Raw genomic sequence first — 22173 nt, 5'->3', positions numbered from 1 at the left:
AATGTGTCACATGCTGGCCATGCCTATGCCCGGTTTAGTGAAGGGAAAAAAAGTCCCAATATGTCACATGATGCCACTTTGACAACGTGAGTTTGACATTCCTGATCTAGAGTCACCTTTCTCAAATAGCATCCAGAAAACCTAAAAGGTCCCCAGAATTCTGAGATAGATTGTGGTGTGTTTTTTTGGTTTTTTTTCATATTAGTGGAAATTCTTACAGGCCACATAGCTCAGCTGCCAGCCTTCCCCTTTGCTGCAGTTATAAACATTATAAAATGTGAATTGTGTAGATTAGAAAGTTTTTTTGTGTGAGTGTGTAAAGTTTTTTATTTTTTAGACACATACAACATAAAAAAATCTTTTCTGAACAAAATATCTGCCAGGTATGTTCATATCCAATTTGTTATTTTCCAACCCTTCTTCCATGCTTTCATCAATATATTTTCTCTCAATTTTTCTTTCTTTATTTACAATCTTCTTAAAAGTCTAATCTTACCTTTCACCCCAATCTTTAATCTTTTATCTAGTTATACTTTTTCCCCCTTTTTCTATTCCCATTTGTATCAAACCCTTTTTAATATATATTCTGCTACATCTTCTGCTTAACGTCATCATCAATCATAACTTTGAATTTCAATCACAGTTTGTAAATTGTTTTGCATCAACCAGAGGAAAGAAAAGAAAGAAGAGAAAAGCAAAAACTCAATTTAGAAAATTTTACATAATAATTTTTACAATATCATTAAAACTAAAAATCTATCATAACCTTCTGTCAACTTTTCTCATGTTAAAATCCACATTCATTACTTAAGTGTTTCCTTTTTTTTCTCCTTCTCCTCTTTTTCTCCTTCTTCCTCTTAAAATTCTTTACTCTCTTTGTTTGTCCAGTACTTCCATCCACTCTCCTTTTCTTCCCTTCCCCTATTTTTATCTTTTCTCCACTGAGAAAAGATAATCTAGATCCCTAAGTAATCTTTTGGCTTTGTATTTTCTTTCTCCCTTTCTGCCACTCCTTGTTTCTTCCTTTCTTCCTTGTTATTTTTACCGAGTCCTATTTGCAGTATTTTTCTGTTTAAAATTCTCATCCCCCTTTTAATAATTTCTTTTTTCTTATTACTAATTCCAGTGTAACCTTCTAGTTTCTCTTCCCTTTTTATTTTCCCCTTCTTTATAAATCCTATCATCTCTCTCTTTAGACTCATTTAAAGGTGCACACTCATTTAAAAATTCATCATCAACATTTTTTTTTGTCTTCCAACACTCTTTCTTGCTTCATGGTTTCTTTATTTGATGTAGATTCCAGTGCTGCTCTTACTTCCTCTGGTTCTTGTTTTCCATATGGTCTTGTAATTATTCCTTTTATTTCTTGTCTGAAAGTCATATGAATCTTTTTCATCATTTCAATTATTCCCTGTGGCATTCTGTATTTTCAAAACTATGTTTCTTTTTATTATCAAAATCAAACAGTTTACAGGCAACAACCTCCCTCTCGCTTTCTCACCAGTCTTATCTCTTCAGTAGAGGAATTTTCCACAACAAATGTTAGTCAATGTAGTTTTCTCTTCTGCCTGAGGGTGTCTTTTTACAATCCACAGTCTAATCAACAATTAACAAAGGTATCCATTTTGTTTCTTTTGTTTAAAACCGCACTTTGTTCAGTTTTAGTTTTTTAGATATTCTAGTTAGTTCCAATTAGTTCAATTTAAAATCAATATCCAGATTTAATTAATTCTAATTTGGGGTAGAAGAGGAATGTCAGAGAAATTTCCCACATTGTATTTCTAAATGTCCTGTCTTCTTCTTCTTTTCTTCCCCCCTTCTTATATTCCAACAGCAAAATTTAAAAGTCCCAGATTTTTCCAACTTTGTTTAAAGGGTTCCTTTCTCCCCCTTTTTTTGAGGGTCTCCGCTTTGATTTAAAAGTCCCAATTTTCTCAAATCTTAGGGTAATGCTTCTGTTTCTCTTAGTTATATTGTGTTTACATTCTTTCTTAGTTTAGCTGCTATTTCACTGCCAAGGATTTTTTTCCAAGATGTCAAATATAATGTTTTCTTGTGAGTTGGTGTTCACTCACTCACCCAACTTCAATACTCTATTCAAATTGCCGCTCCTGTTCAAAATCTTGTCTGGTTGCCCAGCTTATTGATGGCTGCCATAGCCCCCGCCCCTGCCATTGAGTCGGAGAGCTTTCCTCTGACCTCCAAGGAACTTGCCGGTTCCTCTTGGTCATCCAAAGTGCTCTCCCTCTTCACTGTCCCTACAGGACAGATCCAGTCTGAAGACCCCTCAACAGCAGTTTGTCAGCTCGGAGAATTTTGCAAAGCTCAGCGGAGCTCGCTCTTCCCTGTCTGTCTCGCAGCGACGCTTCCGGGTTCCTCCTCTGTGTAGATTGGAAAGTTAATTACATTATGAAATTTTGGTATTTTTTCTACTTTTATGCAGGGATTCTCTGCAATTTGACTATTATATTTTGAACATTTAAAGGAGATATTTTAAAATATTTAAGGAACAAAATAAATGACTACATAAAAAGAAATAGAAGAAAATGAAAACACACATAGTGGATGGAAAATAAAGCATCAGGAAATAGAGAATTTACAAATGATGTAAAAAAATTTTAAAAAAATGTTGATTAAATAATTAAAGTCCTGAAAATTATTTCAAGAGTTTATCCAGGAAAAAAGGTTGAGAAATGCTTCTCATACCAGAAGACTACTTTTGTTATCTAGTATATAAATATAAGGTCTTTTCTGTTCCTTATTTCCAAGAATAACACATGGTGATTCTATAAAGCTAAATTATTGCTTCCATATTTAAAGATAAAATCTTGCCAGACTGAGCACACTATTATCTGCCTTTATCATACACTCTGGGGTTGTCTTCACCCGCTTTTTCTCACACAAAATATCTGGACTCAGTTGTCTCTTCTTCCTCTGGAAACCATTCCCTCCCTCATTGGAACCTACATCCTCAGTACATTCCATCACAGTGTTGCTTGTGAAAGGTGATTCTAATTTTTTTAACAGAACCTATTTGGAAATCTTTTACGGTATAAGAAGTAACTCTAATCAGCCATCAGACTTGATTGTGGGGTGGCATTTAAGCATGATTTAGTATTGTTCACTTTGAGAATCTAAGCATGTTTAGCTTTCTCACACATATTGACTTCATTAATATCGTATCATATGAATGGTGAAGTAGTACATAGGAGGTGGATCAAGTATGGGCAACACTTACACACTTTGTGCCCTTGTATATATGTGGTGGAATTTTTCCAAATAGTAAAAACAAAGAAAATAGAATATTCATTGGAAATTCATCTAATTTATTCTATCTCTCTCTCTCTCTCTCTCTCTCTCTAAGTGAACTTTCTGTGATCTCAGAGAAATGATTGACCAAATAAAGAAAAAAATAAAATAAACTTCAGCTAATGTTGTTTTATCCAACTCAACAATTGAAGACATATGTGGGTAACATAGCATATTCCTCTGGATAAACTGAATAAATCATTGGGATATTAAACCACAATCTACTCAAAGTAAATCATGATCATTAATCTCTAAAGCCTATTTTTTTTTTTACAAAGAATGGAATGGTGACAGGAATTCACTTAATTTTTTTCCTGAATATTAATGAAGAACAGAGACTATAGGCGCTTATAAAATTATTTTTCAAAAAAATGATTTCGTCTGAAAGATTTGTATATTAAGGGGGTCAGTATCTTTATGACAATAGCATGCCAATGCATATTTTAATGAAAAATATAATTGCCATTTGACCAGAAGAAAAACCAGTCTCATTTCTACATTTCTGACCTGACATTTTGATATGCACAAACTAGTGGTCATGTCTGAACAAATAAAAATGAAGTTGGAACTGTATATCATCTTCTTCCCCCACCGTTTCCCATGCCAAGTGTGACTTGACAGCTTTTGTTGAAGCGGAGTTCATTTGATATAAGTCACACCCAACAGCTTGCTAAAGTTCCACAATTCATTGAATTTGTCTTCTGAACTGAATGTTTCACTCCCTTTCCTAATGGTAGGTCTGGTCTTAGCAATATCTGTCGTCTAGTGGAAGGAAAATGACTTTCCATTTTATCTGATTTTACTTTTTGAACTAATGTAGAAATTGAACAAATATCTTTTAATATTCATAATTCCTAAAACTGTGAAAACCAATTTAATTATATAGAGATACATATAAATATAATGAGGTGTTATTTTTAATATAAATGTATATAGAAAAAAGCATTATATTCATTACAAAGTTTACAAATTATATGATTAAAATTTCAATTAAAATGATTGCTTTAAGATATGGGTGCTGCAAATTAACTGCCACCTTTTTAAAAAATCAGCAATTCAACATTTACAAAAACAGAATTGTCATATCAAAGTTTTAGCATGTATAGAAATTAAGGACATTAAAAGAATCTAGAACTAAATGACCAAAATGCTACATTAGCTGCTTCATTGTCATCTACAGTAATTTGTTTTGCATTGATCATTTTTCCATTTACCTTTAACTTTGGTTTATTGTACTTAATTATCACTAAAAAACAAAACAAAATGCAGTCCTACAGGAGATACATATTTTTTTAAAAAAAATGACAAAACTGGAAGATGTGGAATGTATGTCTTTTAATGTATTTTTGTTACAATTTAATCTCTGCGGTCTATACAATAATATTATATTTTCCTTTTTAATTTAAATTATTACAAAACTGGGCAAATATGGATTACCTTTCTTTTAAAACAAATCAATTAAACATGAAAATGAGACATACCACATACCACTTTCAAACAATTTCATGCCACCATTTTGGTTTTGTATTTTAAAAATAAAAATATACTTCATGACTGATACATTTATATTGCCATCCCAGATTCAAGTAATGCTCTGTTCCTTAGAGCCTGGCTTGCAAGGCAAAGTAAATAATAAGAATAACATGCTTCTCTGTCTGTCTCATCTACCTCTCTTCATCCCACCAACCTTCCATCTGTCCATCTCTGCAAGCTTCATCTCAGTCCAGTCTGAGGATACCCAGATCCTTATAAGTTTCCCTATTACTTTTTGGAGTATGGCTGGTTAAAAAACTTATAAATAATCTATATCTTTAATCTTAATTCCTTTTTTCAGGAATAATAGAGAGCAAAGAAGACAAACTTAATAGCAGTAAGCCATAGCAATTCCCAGGATAACTTACTCCCAAAACAATATGAGGCAAGGAAGATATGACTAAGACAGACACCTCTTTCATTTCACAGTAGTATAAGAGGGAGGGTGAAGCACAATCAGACATGTGAGATTCTGTTATCATAGTTTATCTCAATAATAGTAGTTCCATAGAATTTGCTTCTTAGTCTATATCACTGCTTCCTAAACCTGGATAACTTACCCAAGAAGTAGTTTTTCTTCGGGCAACAACAGATAGACCCATCTTCCATCACAATAGTAACATTTAGATTGACTTAAAGATTGCTTGTTGTTGTTGTTGTTGTTAGTTGCAAAGACATGTCCAACCCATCGCGACCCCATGGACAATGTTCCTCCAGGCCTTCCTGTCCTCTACCATCCTCTGGAGTCTATTTAAGCTCATGTCTACTGCTTCAGTGACTCCATCCAGCCACCTCATTCTCTGTTGTCCCATTCTTCTTTTGCCCTCAATGTTTCCCAGCATTAGGCACTTCTCCAGTGAGTCCTTCCTTCTCATTAGGTGGCCAAAGTATTTGAGTTTCATCTTCAGGACCTGGCCTTCTAAAGAGACGTCAGGGTTGATCTTCTCTGGGACTGACCAGTTGGATTGCCTTGCAGTCGAAGAGTAAAGATTGCTACATATACTAAAATATATTTGAAAATCTCCCAAGTATTCCTATTAAGATGAAACTCAAGGAAATTACCAATGACAATTTGTTGAAATGACATAAGGATCATTCAATGATATTATTTTAATAATATAAATACTCCTCAAGGTACAACACATTCACTCAATGATTCCTTGAAGTTACAAGGATGACATAATAACTGAAGTTCAATAAGACTTTCTGATAAGCAGTTTTGGATAATGAAAGAAACAGTTTGGGAAGCACTGATATATATCATGGGTTGAAGAGGTTCTTTGTTGTTAAGTAAAAAACTGAGACATATGTTTCAGATGACTGAATTAATTTAGATTGATAGCATAGATGCATATGTACCACTTGTGTTCTTTAAGTTCAATACTGAACAGCTAAATATGGGAATGCAGTTCCCTGGCAATAATAGCCTAGAAATAAATCACTGGATTACACTGGGTCACACGGAAATGATGAACATGAGCCGAATATGGAAAAGTAAGGACATCAGCTTAGCAACCAAATGTAGGCTAGTCCGCTCTATTGTGTTCCCTATGGTTGTAAAAGTTGGACCTTAAAAATATAAGACAGGAAGAAAATCGACTCGTTGAGCTGTGCTGCTGGTGAAAGTTCCTACATATTCCTTGGACATCAAAAGCAACTAACAAGCAAGTACTGGAGAGAGAAAAAATCACAGAACTGCATCTCACTTATTTGACCCTGTTATGCGTGGGAATTCACTGGAGAAAGCAATTATGATAGGAAGAATTAGTGATAAAAGGAAAACAGGCAGGGGTGAAATGCTCCTAGTTCAGTCCGGTTCGCTTAAACTGGTAGTAAAAGGGGCTACTGGTTCACCAAACTGGTAGTAAAAAATGTAAAAAAAAAGTTCCAACAATCAGGTGAGCAACTCACAATCGTCGGAACTTTTTTGTATACTTTTTAAGCATTTTTTTACTACTGGTTCTTCAGAAAAAATGCTTTAAAAAAGTAAAAAAAAGGCTCCGATAACAGCTGTGCTGCGCGATTGTTAGAGCCTTTTTTTAATCTTTTAAAAGCATTTTTTAACAATCTATTCGCCTGAAGATCGCGCACCACAGCTGATCACACACCCCAGCTGTTCTACTTATCCCATGCCTTCTTTTGGCATGCACTGTGTGTGCGTGCGTGCATGTCGCATTGGTGCATGGTGTGCACTGTGCATGCAAGTGTGCTGCACACATTTGGCATGCATGCACAGCCAGCAAACTGGTAGTAAACTGGTTCAGATTTCACCACTGAAACCAGGCCTCCAAAGAATACAATGGCTGAATGCCATTGAAGTTGACACCAGCCAGAGCATAGAAAAACCGAAAGAAGCAATACAAGATCAGAAGATGTGGAGAATCTGGCCCATAGAATTGCCAAGAATTGGACACAACTGAATGGATATCATCATCATCGTCATCTCCACCATATTTGTTCATAAAGAGTAATGGAATATTCTATTAATGGTACTGTGTTTCTCCAAAAAGAAGGCCGGTCTTTTTTTTTTTTTTTTACCCCCCAAAAAATGGCTAGGCCTTCTTTTTGGAGGGCTTTAATTATTGACTCACCTCACGGCAGTGACACTAACAGCCCCACCCAGCAGGAACCTGCTGCTGGCCCACTTCTTCTGTGGTCCTTTGCTGCCACTCAAATGCATCACCCCAGCCTCTGTTTCACCTTCAGATGCCTGCAAGAAGGCATCTGCAGCCAATAACAGAGCTCGGGATTGATCCGGAGCTCTGTTATTGGCTGCAGTTACCTTCTGGCAGAAAAAGCGGCTTCAGAAGAAGACGAGGCAGGTGTCGGGGTGTGCGAGGCCTGGTAAGTAAGGCAGCTCCACCCTCCCATCCCCACCCTAACTTATTTTTTATCTGTGTGCCTTGCCCCATCCCCTGCACCCCCGGATGGATGGGATCTTAATTAGGGCTAATTTTGTGAGTAGAGCTTAATTTGATTGCATGCATTCAAAAATGTTATAGGGCTTCTTTTCAAGGTGGGTTGTCTTTTTGGAGAAACACGGTATGATTCAGTCACAAAAGCAATCATGATATAGGTATTTAATTGTGGGGGGGAGGTTGGTGTATGATACATTTTCTTGTATGAACAAAAGAAAGAGGCCAAAGATCCACTCTTGTGTAAGCACACTTGACAACTGCACCTATCTGTGAGAATATGGGAAAACAAAATAAAAAGGATTTAGACAACAAACATAAAATGATGCTCCATTTTGAAGTAACTTCTAGAGACAAATACCAGTCAAGCGTTTTTGAAAAAGCTCTAAATTAAGCAGAAATTAGCAATTAAGCATTTGAGCCCAGAAAGTTGTATGTATTCATATCTGTGTCAGTTTCTTTCTATTTACAAAACAGATTAATATTAATGGCATGTTTGACACGTAATTAGCCTCCTCAAAGAAATTCCTGTTGGGTGATAAAAAGAGCATTATACAGGAGTAATGAGCAGCTTATTTTCCTGCAGACATAATTGTTTGCAAAGATAATTCGTATCTATGACATTTCAGAAAGTAGGGAAAAAAATTACTGAGCACAAAACTCAGTACAGAAACATGAAACAGAACTCTATATTTAGTGACACTGCCCTTATCTCAAAACAGTTGAACTGAGAGCAGGATGAGTGTTAGTTTACAAGGCCCCTTGTGCAGAATTCCAGTTAGTGCAATAAACATGAAAACAATTATCATGGTTCAATGAGATATGTTTCTGGTGCTGGCCATTCTTCCATATCCATATATACCTGGCAGAATGGGGTTTTTCTTATAAGGTGCACAAATTATTGTGAGATATTCACCAAAAACCTCACAGGATGATGCATGGTAAGAACTAATAAACTGATAAAACCCAATGCAATTACAATGGTTTCTTTTATTTGGCTGCATTTAAAAACACACACATGCATACACAGATGCACACAAACATGTTATGAAAAAAGGAAAGAAAAGAAACTGATGCAGTCTTGTAGATTATCCACCCACTCACCCATTCACCCATTCACCCATTCATCCATCTCTGCCAGCACGCAAGATTTCATTAATTACCATTGACAACTAAAAAACATCTGTTTGAAGACATAGTGACTATTTTGGGTGAATGGTGTCTACTAGCTAAGGTTCAAATCTCACCTGCATGTTGAACATTGAACAATGTCTTTTAGCAGCTAGAAAGTAACCAGTGAGTTTAGCAGCAAGAAGCAACCATGAACTTTTCACCTATTAACTCCTGTCTTTTTGCTTTACAGACACTCTTGAAATGGTGGAATTTGCAGAGCTTGATTTATACCTAAACAGATATCAAACAAGTCATCATACATCTCTGGTGTTTGCTAGACTACAAACAGTCACCTTAGTTTTGTCTGCCATGCCTTTTGAAAGACACTTTCCTTTCAGTATTGCAAGCTTGGGAAGTTCAAACCTTGTAAAGAATTGGCCTCAGAATTTGGAATGGCAGTCCCCCAAGACAGGATTCCTTTGTTGTTAGGATCTCTCAAATGTTTTTCGGATTTCTTGTAATGTCTTTTGAGCTTTCTTCAACATATTGGAGTGTCTCCTAGTGCTGTATTTTCTCATATTGTATTATAGGTCCTGCTCCTTTATGATCAGTTTTCCTATACTTCCTGATCTGATTTACACACACACACACACACACACACACAGAGAGAGAGAGAGAGAGAGAGAGAGACCCCTTTGGCAAGAGGCGTTCCCTTATATGCCAGGAAGCTGCCGACAGCTGTTAGATGCATCTTATTGCTGAGACAAGTGCAAAACCCTTCTTTCCAAATAATAAAAACGTCTTTGGAATTTCTATTGCCACAGATGACTGAATGAAGAATAGTAGCTTTATCTTGCCATAATTAAAACTATTTCTGGAATACCCAAATGTGCTGTTACAAACAGTTCCTCCAGGTTACAAACAATTCCTCAGGTCGAACAGCATGCATTGCCGGAGGCAGGTAGCATCTGTGTGTCCAGCTGTATCTGAAAGGCTTCCATACTTCATTGTCTCAAATGTTTTCCACAATGCAGCTATGGAACAGATCTTATTTATTCTCTGCAACATAAAACTTGACTGTGTTCCTGGGGTTCTTGCTTGGGTGGGAGTTTTTGCTCATACAAGAATATGTGTGAATTCTGGAGAAGGAGGAGGAGGGGGAGGGAGAAGGAGAAGGCAGAAGGAAGTTGTATCATTCATGTCCTCATTGGGGAAAAGACCATACCACTGTCAATGCTGTTCCACTTGGCTTCACAAACTAGTTCCACTGACTATTCGTAGGAGTATCCAAATGCCAAGCCATAAAATATCCACTTTCCTTCTTTTTTTCCTTCTGGTTTCAAATGATATGCAAATATATCCCAAACTCTAGAGAATATCACAACAGTCACAAACACCCCCATGATATATTATGATACAGGGAGCAGACCAAATAAATAGGTTAAACAGATTAAATAAATACGGTTATGACCAAATAAATAGGCCATGGCCTTATTTAAACATTTGCAGTTATTAAATCAACATCATAAACATATTACTTGATCAAGTCTCCATTCCAGTTGTTTCTGCTACTGGCACACCTACATTAATTTGCTATGTCCTTGTATATTTCTAAAACTTATTTTTCCATTCTGAGTTTCCAACAGACAAAATAAGACAATTATTCAAAGTGTACCTAGGAACTAAAAATAGGTAGCCCAGAACCAATTATCTCTATTCCATGGCTGCATTGGGAAAAACATGTGAGACAAAGAGTTAAAAAATGTACTTAATGCAGTGTGTATTGGGCTAAACAATTTACCTAAAGAAAAACAGTTTTTAAAGAGCACATCCTCAGTCTTAATAGAATTAATTGGCAGATTCCAATTGGTTCTTACATCTAGAGTGGCCTAGAGAGTTTAAGATGCCTAGATATTGTTATGGAAATATAAATACCTCTAGAATATGACCCTTTATCAGTGGCCTGCCAGAAATCTCTCAGGTAAGGTACATTTACTCTTAGTGAATAGCAGCACAAAACAGCATGTTTAGTGAAAAGGCAAGCCAGCTTTGAGTGGTATATTTAAACAATCTGCCAAATACAATAGGATAGGAAAATGCTTGGTTGTCACTGGTCTGATTTGTATACAACACAACCCACACACAACACACAAACAAGATTGGGCTACTTGCTCTCTCATTGCCCAACTCATCTCACAGGTTTGTTGTTACGGGGAAAATAGGGAAAGGAAGAAGTATTGTGTGTGTTCATCACCATGAGTTATTTCTAAAAAAATAATAAAGGGAGGAAACAAACAAGTACATAAATCAAGTCAGACTCCATTATTATCAGAAATGCACAGTCTTCATTTGATTTTTCTAGCAAGTCAAGCACTAATATATACATAAAACGTAAATAACTCTTAAATGCCACTCACAAGTAGATTAGAAGAGCCTTCTAAATTTGCATTCTACCAACTGAATTCAGCACATCTGTCTTGTATAGCAATAGTTCTTCTATTGGCCCACTGCATTTTTTTTAAAAAAATGCATGTCTGAATAAAAAGCTTATCCCAAAAGCTTAATAAAAGCACACCTTAGTAGTTTGCAATTAGAATTCAAGAATGTTCAATTCCCTCTCTTGCTTGTACTTATTTATTTTACTTCCTCAGTTTGCATCCCATGCAATAACCATTTGCATAATTAGCTTTCAGGAAAATGCTTTAAAGAAAATCCATTAAACTGTCCTCATTTCTTTCATAGCCTTTCTAAAAAAAAAAAGAAAAGAAAAGAAAAAAGGAAAAAAAAGGCTGAGACAGTATGAGAAGATAAAAATTGCACAGCAAATGGAATAACCTGTTAAGAACAACGTATCTGGTTTAGGAAGCTTAGCTATAAAACTGCAATGATTATGCTGGAAAATGGAGAAAAAATCAGCTTGGCAGATTACAGAAATAGCTAAGGAGGGTGAGGAAGAGAAGAAGGATTCTGTAATAACTATTGGTAGGTTTTCCAGATGTTACATTTAGTATTGACTAATATATAATATTTTATATACTCTATAAGCAACCAAAATTTAAATTTTACCAGGACTTCAGTTTATGTGCAATTTCTTGGAAGTAAGTCAAAGAAGGGCACGTTTACTTTCTCAGAACTCAAATCCACTTTTCAGTAAAATAAATGGAGGCTGGATAGTAGTGGTGGATTTCAATTTTTTTTTACTACAGGTCCTTTGGGCGTGGCATGGTGGGCATGGCAGGGGAAGGATACTGTAAAATCTCCATTCCCTCCCCACTCCAGAGGAAGGTTACTGCAAAGTCCCCATTTCCTCTCAATCAGCTGGGATTTGGGAGGCAGAGAATAGATGGGGGCGGGGCCAGTCAGAGGTGGTATTTACCAGTTCTCTGAACTACTCAAAATTTTCACTACCAGTTCTCCAGAACTGGTCAGAACCTGCTGAAACCCACCTCTGCTGGATAGTGACTTCTTTCAAGGAACTCTGGTTATTAAGTAACATAAAAATACCATAACTCATAAAAATTAAATGTATTGCAGTGAACTTTTCTTATATTATCAAGGCAATGTTTCTAAAATGTATTAATAAACAGATGATCTAATATCACTCTTGGATAAATAAATGTGATATGTTTGAGTACATAATCTTCTTTCTGGAAATACATGTGGATTTAATGTTCTAACATGGAGCATAACGCTATAAAGAAAACTTGATTTGATGATTGCAGCAGATGGCAGCATCTAATGATTTTTGCTGATCAAAAGAAAAGAGAAGAGAAGAGAAGAAAATAAAATAAAAAAAGCAAAACAAAGCAAAGCAAAACAAAACAAAACAAGAAAGCCCTTAATAGGGCTGTATCTGGTCATTTTGATGTGAAGTTATAAGGACAATGGCAAACCACTTCTCTACTGCTACCAAAATTGTTACAAGAAATGCCCATATATTAATCAGCAGTCAAACTTGACTTAAATGAGAATTTATGTTTATCTAAATGTAATTATTACGTCTGTGATTAACACATTTTATTGTATTTCATCTTTGAATGGCAAGCTAGAACCTATATTCAAGAAGTAGACGGGGTGGGATAAAATTCAAGTTTGATTTGACTTGGTTTATATTTTATTAAAATTTCAAAGTAATGTAGCTAACATGATTATTTCTCAGGAACTGCCAGTTTGGCTATGGTTTTTAGAAAGGCTGAATGCATGGCAAGGCCATGAGTTCTAGTCTTCCTTTAGACTAGACTGGGAGATTTTGGACCAGTCATTTTCTCTCAGCCCAATCCAAACCACAGGGGTGGAAAGTGGGGCTTGATTTGATTAAAATAAAAGCAGGAGGGAAAAAAATCAAATAAAGAAATAGAGATTGTATTTCTCTTTTTTATTACTTTTTAAAAATAATTTTTTAAAAATTCTTTTAATGCAGATTTTTTTTTAACATTTCAGTACTTTTCATAACTTTCTGGACTTTAGCTGTCATGGAGATCTAATAGCTTCCCATTTTAGTCTTTTCCTCTCCCTCCTTTAAAGTACTGTAGTTGGAGCAAAATTTGGAATTGGACCAGTGGTGGGATTCAGCCAGTTCGCACCTGTTCAGGAGAACCGGTTGTTAGAAGAAACCTTATTTTGTTTTTTTCCACTTTACAGGGCTAATCCTGTAAGGAAGTCAGGAAGAAAACATTCTGGTGTTGTTTCTAGCATAATCTTTTTTGCTCTGTTTACAGAAACTGCCTCCCTCGTTAACCCTTATTACATTGTAACAGTTAAGGCGAAATGCCCATCGACGTGAGTGATGTTGAGTTGGCCATGCCCACACAGTTACATGACCACCGAGCCATGCCTACCCAGCTGGTCATTAGGGCAGAGAACCGGTTGCTAAATTATTTGAATCTCACCACTGAATGGGACCCCTTTTACGGGTCTGCTTTTTTCACTTTACTGAATCGTTTTTGCATACTTACAGAAGAGATTATTATTCTGAATATAATGAAGACAAAACCAGCCCCTCTTCCATAGAAGAGTTAATCTTGATGGTCAGACCTCACGATGAAACTGTTTCTGCTGCTGAGACTTTTGGAATTCAAGATGAAAGGCATCCTATGTCTTTGGGCAAAATTCAATTTGGAATAGAGAGTCCTTCCCAGAAGAAATTGAGACACACACACCAGAAATATACAGAGTTGATGGATCAATTGTAATCGATGTGTAACTTTATGAAGGCTAATCATGATAAGTTATATTCTGAGAGAGGTAATGTTGGTAAAGATATTGGCATACCAGATAAGAACATTACCATTCAGGATTGCAACATAAATTGATTTATGTTGCAATAAATCAATTGCAAACCTGAAAACAATGAAGCCCCAAATTAACCATTTAAGCTGGAAAATGTGAAGACGGCGATTGCTTGTTCTCATGAATTTAGGTTGAAGGCAGATTGAAGGAAGCAGAACCTACCATTTAAAAAGCATGTAAAGAGCATAGATCCACCTGATAAAACTTTTCTTAAAATATCAGAAGAGTTGACTCACAGAAACCTAAAGATGAGGGGGGGTCTCCCTATAGGTACAGATAGAAGAGAAACTTTACATGTTCTGACTTTTCAGAAAAAAAATGCTTGTAAGAAATATTTTGATTGTCAACAGGGGTGGACCTAGAAATAAAAGGTTCTTGTCAAGTTAGATCACTTCTGGATATCTCCAAGAACATTCAACTGGTTACAGTTAAATTTCAGAGGGTGCCTGCTCATTATGTGTTTCTGAGAAAAGCGTATGTGATTGATTCATAGAAATGTAAAGAAGACAAATTGCAAGTTGTTAATGATCTTCCTCAATCTATGGTTTTATTTTTTGAGGAAGGGATTCTCTTTGGCTTTGTTTTTATTATTGTTCCATCTCAGATCAGAACAAAGTTTTATGGATCATGATGCTTTGTTGGCAATTCTGACTAGGCAATGACAGATTTTGGCATGTGGAAGGCTTACATCTTGTGATAAGAGTTCTTGGTTTTGTCTTTAGTGACCAGCATTGCCCTTTGTTGATGTTCCAATGTTAACTTTTTCCTGTTCTTTAATAAAAGGGAAGGAAAACAGGAAGATAGTTGAGGTGGCAAACCAGTGCTCATAAAAGTGTTCTTTTTTCCCCTTCTTTATACTTATTGTCTTAATTTGGGGAGTAAGTATGTTGATTTTATATTTTATGTGTTTATGTTTTAGCTTTTTTAGACATTGGTAGCATTAATTTTGAGTACTATACACATATTTGTAAAGTACATATTTATTCTCTTGAAGATTTTTTTTAATGGATCTGTAAATATAATACATTTTATCCTTCATATGTTTAAGTTAAGGATTCTGAGTAGGAATACAAAACAGGAAAATATTATTAAACAAAAATATATTTAAAATAATGGATGGATATAAAGCTGAAGTTATTTATACAACAATATCATATTAGAGATGATGAAATAGGATGGTCAGGTATCTCATACATTTCTGGAAATAGTACTGAGATAGCTAGAGTTAGGTTTTCAGTTAGGAAATAGATTAGCAGAGTATCAACACAAGTGTATATTGATCTTTGTGGTGGTGGCGGTTGTTATTATTACTATTTTGAAAGTTTTAGAATTTAATTTAGAACTGTCAGAAAAAATTCAATTGGTTGTAAATTGATGTTAAAATTCCTTTAGCCTTGTGGGGTAAAATTAAGATTATTAAAATGAATTTTGTCCCTCATTTATGCACTTAGAAGTATTCCAATATTAATACAAAATGAATATTTTGAATTGATAGATTATTTAGGAAATTGATTTGTGACAGTGGAACACAAAGGGTTTATTCAGCTAAATTGAAACTACTATTAGAATATGGTGAGTTTAATTTATCTGATTTGTAAAAGTTATCATCAGGCTAATATTTTATTAGCCACAAAAAGTGGAATGAAAGGGTGTTAAAAAGTTATAATTTATTTCCTTTGCAATCATGGAACAATGTATAGCAGAAAAGGCACTTTATATCAAGAAGCAGTGGAGAATCTGTAGGCCATATGAGGACATTGACTGAGTTTTTATAATGAGCCTTATTAATACTTAACTATTTGGGAAAAATACTTTGAAAATTGATGGTAAAATGTTCTATTAGAGAGTATTTGTAGAAGCAGGGATCCTGACATTAAACCAATTGTTATGCTAATGACTGTTTTAAGACTTTTTCCCAACTTCAAACTGGATTTGATCTTACTATTTCACAACAATAAGGAATGAGCATATCTTCAATTTAAGAATGTCTTAGCAGGGGTTTCCAACATTGGCAACATGCTGGCTGAGGAATTCTGAGAGTTGAAGTCCACAAGTCTTAAAGTTGTCAAGATTGGAGACTTCTGCCTTAAGGGATCAATATGGATCAATGTTTTGGCCACCTCAAAGGCATAAAATAAACACTTTGTCATAACATTCAATGCTTCAATTAATGCTTTGTGTGATTTTATTTCCACTGCAATAGGCACATTTCAATTTTGATAGGGATAATAAAAATATAAGAATATTTATAAGAAATACAAGAAATATAAGAATTATGAATTATAAATCTAAATAGATTTGCCAGTCCATTACACAAGATCTCCTCCCTCAGAAACATGGAATCCTAGTTAGGATTGGCATCTGAGGGAATTTAGATGAATTCATCGGCCATTTTAGCTGGCAGGCAGATTATAAATGACTTTATTGACCCGTGATTTTGTTCAGCATTATATGCTTCAGTGATTCAAGCAATCAACAGCTGCTTAACACAACTGAAGAGCCAAAACTGCAAATACAGCTATTGAATCACCAGAGTGCTTGCAATAACTACCACCAGGTTGTTTCAATTTGCTAAGTTTCTACTTAGTGAGTCAATTTCCTTTTTTCCAAATAACACTGTTTCCATTAGTTGCTTCCAGTTTTCATTTACAAAAAAAGATGGCGTAGCCTTTCAATCACTTATGCGGTTTACAAGAGCAAACGTTTAGTGGCTCAGATGGCACCAACTATCATTCCAGATGAACATATCATAGCAGCTCCTGCTCCTGGAAAGTTACTCTTCTATTACACACACACACACACACACACAGAGAGAGAGAGAGAGAGAGAGAGAGAGAGAGAGAGAGGGAGGGAGAGTGTTTTCAGAAATATGATGAAGATTTTAGAACACTCACTAAACATACAACTTTCCTTTCAAGAGTAGTTATTTTTATGCTGCATTTCAGATTATCATCATTCTAGAACAGGTGAGAGGACCAAGGTGTACAATATGAGGACCCAAATTTATGCACTTTTGCCATTGTACAAAGAAGGTAAGAGTGGCATTTGTGCCAGCAGCAAAGCTATCAGATTTCTCTGTTTTCTAAGATATTTTTTCCCTAAAAAGAGTTAGAATTAAAAATGGGAAGATGATATACACATGTATAGACTGAGGAATATGGTTGTCAGGAGCTGCAGGCATATACATGTTAAGAGTATTCATAAAACTCACTTTTATCTGAATTTATTCTTTAGTGAGAGGGTGATTCAAATGATTGATTTTGTTTCAATAATCCAACAGTTTTAATTTCTTTGGAATATTCACAATATTTATCTTGGGCCCTCACTGACTATCAACATCAATTTTTTGTTATGCACTTTAACACAAATATAAGCAATGGTGCAATGTAACATATACATATTTTTTTGAATTATGGGAAGCAATATGTTGCCCTTTTACCACAATAATACATATAAATAATTCCAAGATATAACCTATCCTAGATATTAAAAATGTTCAGACTTCAAGAACAATAATACTAATTTTAATTATAAATGAAGTCTAATAAAGTCTTTTTTTTTTATCAGAATGAGCTCCTGTTGAACAAAATCCCTATTTCAGTTTTTCACCATCAAGACATAACATTACATTCTTGGGCAACATTTCCTGATTTTGGACAATGCCTCAATAAAGATAGACTTGAATGAATTAGGAAAACAAAAACTGAACTCACATTCATTCTCCAAGGACATAATGATAGCAACTGCAAGGATTTGCTGGGTTTGTGATAAGGAAATGGAAGAAAGTGATTAGATATATGGGGGAAATCAAATATACAATAGACAACATTACTCATACTTTATTTTGGGAACCTGGACAGAGATTTATTTTGTAAGAGCAAGTAAGAAAGGGGAATAGATTTCCCTCCCTCTCTTTCAGTATTTGCTTTTTTGGAGCACAATGGAATCTGTTTTCAATATAGAAGAAGAATAATTTCTGCAGAATGTTGGGATAATAATTATGAACTCAAATGCAACAATACAGTAGTTTGGCTATCACAGATCTTTTCAGAATGACATATTAATTTATACTTTTTTTCTAAAAGGCTGGAATTATAATCCAATAACATGTAAAACAGAAAATAGAAATCAAGATCCAACATATTCACTAAGATTATTCGAATTAATTTATCAGGTGAGTTACCAGAACTGAAAAGAACTTGAATGATCAGGATGTTTAGTTATGTGCTGCAGATAGACTATTACTTACTTACTTATATTGAATTATATCATATCATATCATATATCATATCATATCATATCATCATATCATATCATATTGATACTGCCCATCTCACTTAAGTGACTCTGTCTTTGGTTCATGTACACCAGGGGTAGACAACCTTTTTATACCTATCGCCCACTTTTGTATCTCTGTTAGTAGTAAAATTTTCTAATCGCCCACCGGTTCCACAGTAATGTGCCGTGTATCATCGTCTGCGCATGCTTCTTGCGCATCATGGATTGGGTTTGGGGGGGCGCCAGCTACCAGCTCTGCTTGTCTGTTACAGCTGGGTGGTGTGAGGGGAGATGCGCGAGCTATTCTGGGACGGGGCTCTTTTGTTTGTGGTTGCACTATAGCGCCATTTAGTTTCACTTACATAACATGAACTAAACTTATGCACGGGCGATACAAATAGTATATTTTCAGAAATTTAAATTGTCACGGGGAATTTTATGAAAACCTAATGAAAATATTTTTAAATAATGCTATGAAAATCTTTTAAAAAGTCAATTAAATTTTAAAAAAGGAAAGTGCTTCAGTATGGCCACCATGAAAGCTGGAATGCCCACTAGTGGGCATTAGGGACCTGATTGACTATCACTAATGTACACCTTGACTATTATGTGCAGGGTATGTCATTTGCTGCTTTTTTTTCAGGTAGAGAAAAAAATCTTTTCAAACCTGTTTTGATTAAGGTGTAAGAATTATGTCCAACTATGAAATTACTTGCCCCTCTATCATCCCCCTTAATGTTTTACATCTCCCTGTAAAAACTTCAGATTTAGTCCCATTGTATATGTTTGTAACAGATTGGTTAACCACTGGAGCTGGGAAAACTTTACACCTTGGTTAGAATGTTCTGCTGGTATCATAAGCTTCATGTTTGCAGTACAACAATGAATTTCACATGCTCTTTAAGAAAATAAAACCCTAATGTGGAACAAAGAACTACATTTAAAGTTACTTTTAAGAATTGTATTATTTGCTTTTCAGAGTTGTAAGAACTGATCCTTTACAAGTGAGCTCTTTTCTGCCCAACATTAAGTGTGTGGGATGCTAGAGTAGCAGTAAAAGTAAAGGTTTGGCTTTCAGTCATGTCTGACTCTAGGGCACGTGCTCATCTCTGTTTCTTGACTAAGGAAGCCAGTATTGTCCAAAGACAATTTCCCATTGAAGTGGTACCTATTAATCTACTTGCAGATGCTTGCTTTCGAACTGCTAGGTGTGCAGGAACTGGGGCAAGTAACAGGAGCTCCCCCTTTTGCGTGGAGCTTGGCTATCAAACTCAGATTGTTTAGGAACAACAACAACAGAGGGCTATTACTTTGGGTCCTATGAGCATATTCTTTAATGTAGGAAACCTAGTTATTTTATACATTCAGGAAATCATCTGTTGTGCTTTAGAGTAAATTTAAATCATATGAAGCATTACTGCATGTTTCTGTTAGGTGTTATGGTGTTATTCATCTGGAAGTATTTATACTCAGTATAACCAGGCCACCTATATTTTAATTTACATAATTTGGTCTCTAGTAGCAATGTTAATTGTACATTTTCCATGATATACCAGACACAGGCATCAAAAGTGAGGTTATGGTTAGTTAGATGTTTGCAGGGGCAGCATTTGTTAGTAACATACTTTGACAACGTGACCGTGTTTTCAACTTTTTTCAATGGTATAGAGAACAACAGATTAGGTAGCTGGCCTCATGGCCCAATGTAAAGATTTTAAACATCAAATATTGGAATGGGAGAAAAAACATAGTTTACTTGTGTTGATGTCATTGTGGTGTCAAAGAGAGACCCATTTCCTCACTGCTATTAGTTTTAAGAAGTTTCTAATCCCACATTTATTATAGGTTATTATAGCAGATAACTACTGATGCAGTCTTTTTATATTTCAAGTCAATTTTCTTCCATATCTACCTTTGCTCTCATCTTTTCCAGCTTTCTTGCACCTCTCTAGCAACAAATCCGCATTGGCTGATTTGTTTTCTCCAATCTAGATAGTTGAGAATTAGGGTAGGACAATGTTTTCCACTTCAAGCAACACTAATAAGAATTGGAAGGGGGCAATCATTTTCTTTATAGTTTAATGCTGCTGCTTCACATCTCTTGGACCAATATATTTTACTGGGAAAATCTGTTTTCAGAAATTGCACAGAAAGGCACATATAAATACAGCTGATTATTACCAACCCACATGTAAAAATGTCAGTTAAATACATTGAGATGGAAACTACCGTGTTTCCCCGAAAATAAGACCCTGTCTTATATTTTTTTAAACCTTGAAATAAGCGCTTGATATTGCCATGTTGTTGTGCCTCGCTCGCCCCCCTCTCTGCAGCCGGGCCCCTCTCATCTCCTGCTGGATGCTGATAGTGCAGAAGAATGTCCTGGCATGCCTCCAGCCCCCAGTCCTGGCACCATGCCCGGACAGACCGAGCAAGACGAATGGCCTGACATGCCTCCAGCCCCCAGTCCTGGCACCATGCCTGGAGAAACGGAGCAGCTGGGCCCCTCCCCCACAGCATGTGAGCCTGGGGAGTGTGAAGCCAGTCACGAGCTGGAATTACCGGCAGCTGGAGGCTGGAGGGACCCACACTTCCGGAGAGTGGAGAGGCGACGTCAGCAAAAAGAAGGGAGGGGCAGGCCTGGATAAGTGCTGAGTCATGGAGCCACACCCAGAATAAAGGATCTGCTTTCTGGCATTCTTTGAGTCAGGCAAAGTCTAAATTGGATTGCTGAAGTCACATCTTGGTCTCCTGCCTGCCCTGAGAACTCTGACAGAACTTTGGCAAAGCTGCAGAGGCACGCTTGATACGGACTTCCCCGACCCGGCTGTCCAAGGAGGAGTGGGACACGAGACATGTGCTCAAAAGCCCAATTGAGCTTCTTATCAGGGGATGTCTTATTTTGGGGGAAACAGGGTAATCAGAATTAAGTTCAGTACCTTTCAGAAGTCTCACATAACAGATGGTGTATAGATTAATATGATGTGTCCTGTAATTACTCCCCTAATTTTCTTTAGCAAGGTAAACAATCATACAATCCTAAGATTTCATGATGGGAAAAAAAGCCAATTATTATTTATATTACAAAGGAATGCCTTCCACCACTAAAAAAAGCCTCAAAACCAAACAAAGCCCTAATTTTTATAAGTTTTATAAGCCCTAATAATGGCGTAAATTTCTTATGAATAGTGGAAATGATATTGCTCTGAGGTTTCTCTAAAGCAGAGGTGGGGAACTTTGGCCCTTTTATGACTTGTGGACTTCAATTCCCATAATTCCTGAGCCAGCCATGTGGGATAAAGCCCACAAGTCATAAAGGGGCCATAGTTCCCAACCTCTGCTCTAAAGCCTCATCTTTCACTTAATTGCAAGTCCCTCTTTGTCAATTCAATCTACTTCTCAATATTCTTATGGTTGGGAAAATAAGAGTAGGCAGCATTAAGGAGGGAACATTAAATATGTCACTTTGAGTTGGCAAAAGAAATAAATATTGATATCCAAACTGGAATGTTGATATATAAAATACATAAATGAGAAAAAAAAATAAGTTTTAATTTCAGTAACATGGAAGACTTCTTGATTCTCAAGTAGGCTTTCATATAAATACTCATTAAATCTGGTTTAAGGCCTAGCAACCTTGTCTATTGTAGCAAGATCAGTGTCTGCAAGCAGCAGTAAAGTATAAAATTGTCCTGTGTATCTTGGGTATTTATACAGTATTGGTGAGATGAGACTA

This window comes from Ahaetulla prasina, chromosome 3, assembly GCF_028640845.1.
Source record: "Ahaetulla prasina isolate Xishuangbanna chromosome 3, ASM2864084v1, whole genome shotgun sequence".
Classification (NCBI taxonomy): domain Eukaryota; kingdom Metazoa; phylum Chordata; class Lepidosauria; order Squamata; family Colubridae; genus Ahaetulla; species Ahaetulla prasina.
Note: the sequence above shows the minus strand (reverse complement) of the source record.